Source organism: Miscanthus floridulus, chromosome 2 (assembly GCF_019320115.1).
Source record: "Miscanthus floridulus cultivar M001 chromosome 2, ASM1932011v1, whole genome shotgun sequence".
Classification (NCBI taxonomy): Eukaryota; Viridiplantae; Streptophyta; class Magnoliopsida; order Poales; family Poaceae; genus Miscanthus; species Miscanthus floridulus.
In genome coordinates this window covers 18,802,422-18,812,695 of record NC_089581.1, presented here as the reverse complement: position 1 = coordinate 18,812,695, position 10,274 = coordinate 18,802,422, and the positions used below count along the sequence as shown (strand labels likewise).

Below are 10,274 nucleotides of genomic sequence, written 5' to 3'. Positions count from 1 at the left end.
TTCCAGTTCTTTGTGCCGGCATTTGGACGCTTGCACGATGCACTGACGCACTGTCACCGCTCTCACGGCTCGCGGTCGCCGCCACCCGAGTGGCGCTAGCGGCGGTGGACGGCTCAGGAGAGGGGCAACCGAGTTGGACGTTGACTAAATAGGCTCAAAACGTTCATCTCGCAAAGTACAACCAAACTGTGTAATTAGTTTTTTATTTCGTCAACATTTAGTATTCTATGCATGTACCACAAGTTTAATGTGACGGGGAATCTTATTTTTGCATAGTGCCAAAGTTTGGATTTTTTATGAACTAAACATGGCCTAAATTTCCTGAATTTGGCACTATGCAAAAAGAAGATTCCCCGTCACATCAAACTTGCGGTACATGCATGAAGTACTAAATATTGACGAAATCAAAAACTAATTACACAGTTTGGTTGTACTTCGCGAGACGAACATTTTGAGCCTAATTAGTCAACGATTGAACAATCATTACCAAATACAAACAAAATGGTACAGTGCGCTACAGTGCTCTGCCTTTCCGACGGCGCCGAATCCGGATGGAAACTAAACATGGCCCGAGTTTGGACTTATTTGGAGCCTCGTCGAAACTCGGAAGAGCTGAAGTCCTTGGAAATAAGGACAAAATAGGTTTTGTTTTGTTTTTTAGTAGTAATAGACGGAGATCAAAATATCCATTTATACCCTTAGGTATTTAACTTGTTATATACTATACACATTATTAAATTAAAAAGGCGTGCCATATAAAAGATCTAAGGACTATATCTGAATTAATCATGAACAAAAATGGGTCAGTAAGCATGCAGAAGTGCAGAACATTGTTCATGAATACAGATGGGGTTAGTTCTCTAAAAAGGCGGGCTTGGATTGGATGTTATCAACTCAAAACATTCTAGGGGTTATTTAAAAGATGAATAAGACACGTGAACAACACTAAAACTAGAGGGTTCTTGTGAGATTTTCATAAAAGCTTGCAAAAGCTCTCTTATGGCGGAGCGATAAGGGCACGATACACTAGAATATGACCTTTCAAATTAAACATAGGTGAGCCTGTGTTTTATATCTGTGAAATGACTAAAAACATGTCGCTACCTAATGTGAATCGTACATTTGTCTGTAGAGAAGGATGTTGTAAACTTTGGAAAGACATCTTCCATGGCATCTAACAGTATATGGGTGTGTGGATTCATCGTATGCAAGGCCCGTTTTGAAGAAACCCAATGTTTGGTTCGCCACAAGCTTGACATTATTGTATTGCAAAGGTCATAATTCTTTGATCCGGAGTTCAATCGAGGGCCATGAGTACTTGATTGAAATACCAAATGGTTTTTTAATGGATCTAGTCCCACCTTTGTATCAAGTTGGCAAGAGGTCCCAAAATCATCACAAACATGTTGTTGTTGTTGTTGTTGTTGTTGTTGTTGTTGTTGTTGTTGTTGTTGTTGTTGTTGTTGTTGTTGTTGTTGTTGTTGTTGTTTATGTCGTGTGTCATGTCACCTTTTATCGGGCCTTGGGACTTCTAATAACCACCCATGGAACATTAACCCAATGTGGAGCATGCCCCAAGGGTGCCCTAGGTCATCCTCCGACTTGGGCACCTCCTCTTCCTTGGGTATCGCCACCCATACCGTTGTAATTGAAAGGATCAATATGTCCAAGAGGGGGGAAGAGGGTGAATCGGGCTAATCTAAAATTTATGCAACAATTAAAGCCTACTAGGGGATGAAATGGGCCGAGTAGTAGGCTTTAATTGTTGCAGAAATTTTAGATTAGCTCGATTCACCCTTTCCCTCCTCTTCCTTGGGTATCGCCACCCATACCGTTGTAATTGAAAGGATCAATATGCCCAAAAGGGGGGAGAGGGTGAATCGGGCTAATCTAAATTTTCTGCAACAATTAAAGCCTACTACTTAGCCCATTTCATCCCCTATATGCAATGTGCTGCCCCCAGCGTCGTCATCGTGAAAATCTGGCCTAGGGCGTTGCCTTCACTGTCCACACTAGCTAAAATCTCCCCGACCCCAAACCATCTTCCTCACCACCTCTACCATTGTCATGCCCTCACTGGCATCCTCCGTCCAAGCTCTACCCCCAACTCTGCCCTTTCATGACCGCATCCACCGCTGCCACACCCTCCTTCCGGCAGCCTTCACCTAAGCTCCACCCTCCCCGGTCGCCTCTATCCTCCCCAGACGAATTGAGAGCCGCTACGCCTATCTCGACCGCATTTGGATCTGACGCACCCCGAACACCACCCCATCAAGCATCATGTCAATGACATATGGGTTCCACATATCGTAAGAAAAGTGAGGGTACTAATTTTGGGGGCCATTGCTTGAGTTGAGTTTAGAAAATCATGACACCCCAAAAGTAGCAGAGTAGGGCGCTGATTTAGGACTATAACTGGAGTTGATCTAATAACAAGTTGAAGATGCTCCGGTGGTTTCACTTGGAAAGTACTCCCACCGTAGAAAAATGCATGTCTCGCAACCTCTGTATCTCCAAATAATCTTATTATGAATACATATTCCACGACTGATCTAATAATACTTATTATGCATCATGAATATTAGTAATTTTTTGAATATGTTCTATCAAACTTAAGGAAATTTTCTTTGAAAAGCAAGACATGTTCTTTTGGGAGTACACAAAGGTCTCAAATTATAATATTTATATACATCGATTAGCACTGGGGAGCAAGCTCCACGTTTCTCTTCCATTTTTTACATCGATTTATCCCTTTTTTAAATCGATTTATCCTTTTTAGATTTAGACGAAGCATTTGAAACCATTCAAGCCCATTGGGCCAAATCGTTGCTTCGAACAGGCCCTCCTCCGCTTTCTCAGGTCACGTAGCCCGCACGCACGCTGTCGTCGACCAAACCAACCAGCCCTACTTGACCTTCCTCTACCTCGAAACCCTAACGAGCGGTGAGCCGCCTCTCTCGGCCTCCCTCTCTCCCCCTGCGCCGCCTGCGGTCTGCACCCCCCCCCCCCCCCCCCCACCCACACACACTCCCGCACCATCGCGAAGTCCTCGACCTCAAGGTCGCCCTTCCCGTACCTTCTAGAATACCAGGATCGCCAGCGCCGCCGCATCGGGGCGCTGGCCCATGGACAAGCTCCGCGTCCACCGCTGCACTGGCGGCGCGGTCGAGTGGTCCCCCTCCCCCATTGTGGCGCTCGCCGCCTCTCCTTGCGCCTCCCAGGTCGCCGCCGCGCGTGAAGACGGCTCACTGGAGCTCTGGCTCGTCTCCCCGGGCTCCGTCGGCTGGCACAACCAGCTCGTACGCTTCCCCCCCACACCTCCCCTCCCCATAGCCCTGCCGTGTCCTGCGAGCAGTCTGAGGATTGTCTCTAACCTGATTGGGGGTTTGCTTGGGTGCAGACTATACAGGGGAACGCCGAGTCGAGGGTCACATCACTTGTGTGGGGGCGGAGAGGAGGTGGAGCGACCGGTCGGCTGCTCTCGTCCAGCGTTGATGGGTCGGTGTCCGAATGGGATCTCTTGCACCTGCAGCAAAAGGTGTCTCTCTTCGCATGCTTACATTCGATTTTCTCGTGGAATTGGCAACTCTGAACTGTTGGATGCTGGGATAGTGTATAGGGAATTGGTGTATGGGCAGGTTGTAGGTATGTTTGGGTAGTGAAATAATAGGCCTTAACCTATCGGGTGTATTGAATCACTAGGGATGCCACTCAGATTTTATATTAAGTTTCACCATGTGATCTTCATGAGTCTCCTCATATCTTTTCTCGTTGCAATGTAATATTTGTTTTAGGTTCACCGATATAATTATAGTTAGCTTGTTGTTCTGTTTTGTAGACTGCTCTAGATACTGTTGGAGTTCCAATCTGGCAAATGGCCATTGAGCCTTCAGATGATGCTAAAAATACTGAAAATAATAGCTCAGAGTTTGCTGTCGATGGCCATCCAAACCAAAATGACTCCAGTGATTCTGACTTAAGTAACATTGATGATGGTGACAACTCTGAGGATGAAGATGGTTCTACCAACACAAGATCTTCATATCATGTGAATGATTTCCAGCGACTGGCTCTTGCATGTGATGATGGTTCTGTACGATTGTATAACGTGCCTGAATCAGGTGCATTGACTTACTATAGGTCTCTTCCAGGAGTGAGTGGTAGGTCCTGTATAAATTCTGTTTTCCGTTATTTTGGCAATAAATTCAACTCTAGCAGTTACGTTTGTGCATCCTTACAGGGCGGACTCTGAGCGTGACATGGAGTAGTAACGCCAAATTTGTATTTTCTGGCAGCAGTGATGGGTATGTTTATATTTCCTTACTGGTCTAAGCAGGCTTATTTTATTTACTGCATATTCATTACTACGTATACAAATAGTCTGTTTCACATTTGTCTTGTTTCTGTAATTATTTATCATACTCCTCTCTGTTCATGTATGGTAGGCGCAACTCAAAAAACGCTAAGACCAAGGAGCAGGTTAATTACTACGCGTTTCTAGGAGAGTCTGTTCGGTTTCCGCCTCCGAATAATGTGTTTCATGCTTCTCCGTCACACGATGTGGGAGAGCGTGCATGCAAATTCCCTTCTGGCTTCTAGGCACGCGCATGCAAATCTTCTCCCGCCTAACTGCAGCGCGTGCCATGCAGCCATCAACTCCCCACTAACTGACGCGCTACTTTTTCTTGGTAAAATTTTCTCTCCCGCCAAACTATTTTTTCCTCCTGGCGGCATGGAAAATATTTTGGCAGTGCTTATGCAAGGAAGAGATGCATGCAAGGAAGAGATGCATACAGGCCCATACTCAGCTCCCGCCATGGGAGAGTAACGTATAGTCTAACGGAACACGAGCAGTTCGAGGAGTTCGGCCCCCAGCGATAAATGCTTAACACAGCTGAACAGCGCACGCGCAGTGAAGAGCCGAGCGCCCTACGTGGACACAAAAAAAAAAACGGTTACTCCTACTATACGTGGACAGAGGGAGTAATTTCTAGTGGTGTGAGCTGGCATTCTCATGATTTCAATTTTTGGTATCTTCTTTTCCTGCTATTGGCAGTTTAATCAGATGCTGGGATTCAACATCTTTCCATGAAATGTATCGTATTACTGCTGGATTGGGAGGGGCTGGTAGCTCACCTGACCTTTGCATCTGGACACTATTGTTTCTGAGGTGAGATAGAGTAACTATTTCTGTCTTCTCTGAACTTCCTTTTGCCCCCCTTTATTTTATAGAGCTCACTATTGTTGCTGCCGTCTAGGTGTGGAACTATTGTTAGTGGAGATAGTACCGGGAGCGTACAGTTTTGGGATAGCCGCCATGGAACACTTCTACAAGCTCACTCTTATCATAAAGGCGACGTGAATGCACTAACAACTGTGCCCAGTGAGAACCGGGTATTTTCTGCAGGGTCTGATGGGCAGGTTCGTAGCATTACTAAAGCAACTATTAGGTTGATTAACTAATCTTGTGCAACCTGTACCTTTCTATGCACTGCTTTGTTTTGAAGTTAATTTGATTTGAAATTCTACTCCTTAGTTTATTGATTTTTCAATGACTTCACGTTTAACTGGTGTACTTTCTGGCTGATGATCTAGGTAATTTTGTACAAAATGTCAAAGGATGAATTTGATGCTACTAAAAATATGGTCAAAGAGCAAGTTCACAAATGGATCTATGTGGGATATGTGAGAGCTCACACTCATGATGTAAGGGCATTGACCATGGCTGTACCTATCTGTAGAGAAGGTATGCCAATATTTTAGTTGCATGCATTTATTTGATCTTCCTGTACTGGTGCCTACACAGATTTAGCTGTTCTTTTGTCCTGTAGACACATTACCTGAGGAAAAGGCGGTGAAGATTCGGCGGCGTGAAAAACATGAATTCAGTTATCACAAATGGGCTCATCTTGGTGTTCCGATGCTTATATCTGGTGGTGATGACACCAGGCTGTTTGCATATTCGGCGAGAGAGTTTACTCAGTTTGCACCTCATAATTTCTGCCCTGCACCTCAACGCCCTTTGATAAAGTTGGCTAGGGATAGCACAGTCAATGGAGATTCTGTAATGCTTGTCCAGTCTCCAAACTGGTTGGATGTTTTACTTGTGACAGTTCAGAACAAGTTGATGACTCCAAGTACATCATCATCTAGAGGAGATGCTACAGTCCGACAACTTGCTCGTTTGAAAAGCAAGGGGTCCAGAAAAATCATTTCTAGTGCTGCATCTGCCAATGGAACGCTTTTGGCCTATTCAGATGGTGTGAGACCCTGCCTCTTTGCACTAAGGCATAAGGGTGGAAAGAAGTATACCCTTGACAAATTAGAGCTACCCAAAGGATTGCCCTGTTCACAGAGTATGCTGTTTACTGTTGACTCGTCCAATTTGATACTTGCTGGGCGTAATGGAAAAATATACGTAAGTCACCTGCCATGTTTTTTTTTGCTTTTCTATCTTATGATCTTGTATGTGAACCAATGTTTTCAAGTCGTCCGATTAATCGTGATTAATCGCCCTAATCGGTCCCTGCTGACTGATTAGGGGTACCGTCGACTTGTACAAGTCGTCCGATTAATCGCGATTAATCGTCCTAGTCGGTCCCATGGCGACTAGATTCGACTGGACAACTTGAAAACATTGATGTGAACATGTGTAGTGTACGTGCTAGAGGAAGTGGGACATGCCAGGGTGTCCATATATTCAATTTCAATTTAGAAATGTTACATGTCTTTACATTTGAAATCAGCAGTTCAGCACATGTAGCTACTGAGACATAAAACTATCCTTGTGATCCTACCTACTAGTAGGCCAATGTCTGTTAGTTACATGATTAAAAGTACTTGTATTTAAGTTACCAGGTGTTTGGCTGGATATTGGTTTGCATTGTGGTTTAGTCATATTATAAGATCATGAGGAGGCAAGTAACCATGCCAAGATGATTGCTTTTTTTTTAAGTTGTCTTCCTTCTGCATCTTATTATTGTTAGCACTTCATACTCCATATTTCTTCTGCATCATTCAGATCATTGACATTGCAACAAGAGAAATTTCAAATGTATTTCACCCTACAAGAAAGGCAGATGGAGCAAAAATCTCAAGAGAATCACCTGCAACAAAGATGTTCCTAAGTGCAGATGGGCAATGGCTGGCTGCAGTTAACTGCTATGGGGATATTTATGTATTTAACCTTGAGGTGCAAAGGTATGCGCCAATTTGGTACTTTCCCACTTGTGTTGCATACACCCTTTTTTTGTTATCTGCAGTAGATGTAAACGCCATATGTCTGATAGTCTGTCATCACAAATTTCCCCCCTATATTTGCAGGCAACACTGGTTCATATCCCGAATGAACGGTGGTTCTGTTACATCTGGTGGTTTTTGCCCCAAGAACAACACACTTGTAGTAACTACATCTAAAAACGAGGTTTATGTATTTGATGTGGAAGCAAAACAACTAGGTGAATGGTCCAAGCGATATACGCACCAGTTGCCCAGAAGTTTCCAGGAATTTCCTGCTGAGGTCATTGGCCTATCATTTCCTCCGCAAAGCTCATCGTCAGTTGTTGTATACAGTACCAGGTAAATATCTGAAATATTTGTTTCTGCTAACTTAAATATCATGATGCTGGCCCTTCTGGGCTCCCTATACCTAGCCTGGGCTTCCTACTGTGGAAGATCATCTTTTTCTTTTTTGCACGGAGGGAACACCCTGAATTTCATTACTTAGCAATGATGTTACACAGTTCCAGTGTGGGCATACCAGCAGTACAGAGATAAAACACTAATGCACCAAAGCACCCAGGGGTTTACATGCAAAGCACAGCCACTACACTTCCAACCCATAATGCCAAAAGGCCAGCCCAACAGCAACACATTCCCCTATAAATTAACTTGTCTCCGGAAGATAATCTGTATCTGTATCTGATTTGTGTGTTTAAAGAAGTCGTGAGATCTGTTGTACACTATGTTCCCTAAATGTTAAACCCATTACTTTTCAGGGCTATGTGCTACATTGATTTTGGATTGCCAGTCGTTGAGGATGTTGACTTGCCTAAATGGACCAGCTGGACCAGCTGAGAAGTCAGATGCCAAAAAGAGTACAAAAACAAGGCAGAAGCGTAAGGCCCATGATGAAGAGTCTAAACAAGAGAAAAGGAATAACTTCAACTTCTTTGCGTTTAAAGAACCAGTGCTCTTTGTTGGACACCTACTGGACAGTTCAATTCTAATAGTAGAGAAGCGATGGATGGATGTCGTTGAAGGTTTCAGTGCACCGGTTCACAGACATATATATGGCACATGATTCTAGCTAACATCAACCTTTGGCGCTCGTGACATGCAGACCATTGTTTTTGCTTTTGCTCAAGTAATGCCAGGCATCCGTCCTCAAGCATGGTACCGGTTGAAAGGGCTCCAAGATTTTGCAGCACAAAGTGGCAGCTGCACCTAAGCTTTAGAATCGGGGATTGTGGCAATAGTGTGTTGTTCTTTTGTTCTCGAGTAATGTAGTGGACTCCCTACGCCAGTTTGTCATACCTTGTCACTGCGCAAAATTTTGTCACATGTAAACTGTATAATCACTTCTGTTATTGTTGAGTTGATATCTGCTGTTCGCCTCAGTGTAGCGTGTTGTCTTGTCTGTATATAAGCCCCATTGAACGGTGGAACTGTTGCGTCGGCCTAGGTGATAAATTTGAGAATCTAGTGCTTCCCCCTAGAACTTTCTTTTCAGCGTGCAACCGTGCTGCTTTGGTCAGATGATCTCTTACTTTCACCCTGAACAGCATGCTTGATGCCTTTCTGTTATCTTGTAAAAAAAACGCCTTTTTGTTCTTTCGAGTGACCGAATGACATTGAAATGCCCAAATTTCTCAAATATAAACGGCACATATGTGTAGTAGCAGCAGGCAGGGATTTCTTCGAGCATGCAAATAAATTCTTCCTATGGTTTCTGCGCCATATAGTCAGCTGGCTGCCGGAGCACCTTAAATTCTCGAAGACGGACGAGCTCACCTCGCCGTCCACCTCTACGGCGGACGTGTTTGGATGCTGCCTCCCAGGCAGCTCCAGCGTCCCACGCGTTGGGCTGCAATCGCTTGCCTGGCAGCAAGCCTAGACAGGGATGGCATCTAAACACGTACTAAGAGCAAAACTAATAATACAGCCGGCTGCCATTCATATTGCAAAAGCTAATGTTAATAATATAGCCGGCTGCCAGCCCACTCATATCGCAAAAGCTAACAACCCGTTCGGCTGCTCCAGGTTTGGCTGAAGTCGGCTGGACTGCTAGTCTGCTACTACTGCTACAGTAACAGGATCAGCTGGAACCAGCCGCCAGCAGCCGACCAGCTACAGTGCTGCGCTAGAATTCAAAAAAGGGCGCCAACAGGATGGTGTTCCAGGAATTTGAATTAAAAAAAATGCACCAGTAACTAATCCAATCAATTTACAAGTCATGGAAAAGTTCATTTGTACAACAAGTTGATTACAGACACAACAAACAACTCATGCCATCCATTTCCAACACGAGTCACAGTGCTCTGATCGCACTGTAGAATCGTTTTATACTGTATCATCTTGATTGAGTACTGTATCGCAGTAGTAATAGTATCAAAGGAGGCCTTGGTGGGGGATGCAAAGGGGCTGTCAGGCAAACGTGGAGCTCCACCACGCCACTACAATTCAAACGAGCAAGAAACATATCAATCCTGGATGGAAAAGATCAAGACCAAATCCAAAACAAAATGGGACAACTTGCACCAAGATACTGCTTAACAATAGCCATTAGTTTGTGGTCGTAAGTATCTTTTCTCCTTTCCCCTACACCCTTTGACAGTGCATTTCTTTTTCCCTTTTGTTACTTTCAATCAAGACCATCTATGATCAGCGCAGCCTACACACCCCACCTCCTTTTACAATTGCTTTCACAGGCATATTATGCCAGCGAATAAACCGAGCACATAGACAAAAGGCATGCTTGTTTCCTATCACAGATTGGCACCCCTCTTTGTCAAACTATATAACCTTGCATAACAGCATAAGTTAAAGCAGCAATTTGTTCTATACTCCTGCCATGCAGTTTTTTTAGTCCAGGTGTGGCAAGAGCGTAGCAGAAGCATTCATCTAAGCAAGAAACAGAAACCGTGACCTTGCTAAGAAAGCTGTGGCTTGCCTATCGATATGTTTATGAGCCACAAACATGCCCAAAGAAACTCTGCTTTGTTCCATGCTGCCTTTTTTTCCCATCCCTTTCCCCAAAAAGAAAGAAATAGCCT

At 44.2% G+C, this 10,274-nt stretch overlaps 1 pseudogene; it reads left to right on the top strand.

Annotated features, from left to right (window-relative positions):
• The first annotated feature begins 3,026 nt into the window (after positions 1-3,026).
• Positions 3,027-8,691, top strand: LOC136538089 (WD repeat-containing protein PCN-like; annotated as a pseudogene).
• Positions 8,692-10,274: the final 1,583 nt, after the last annotated feature.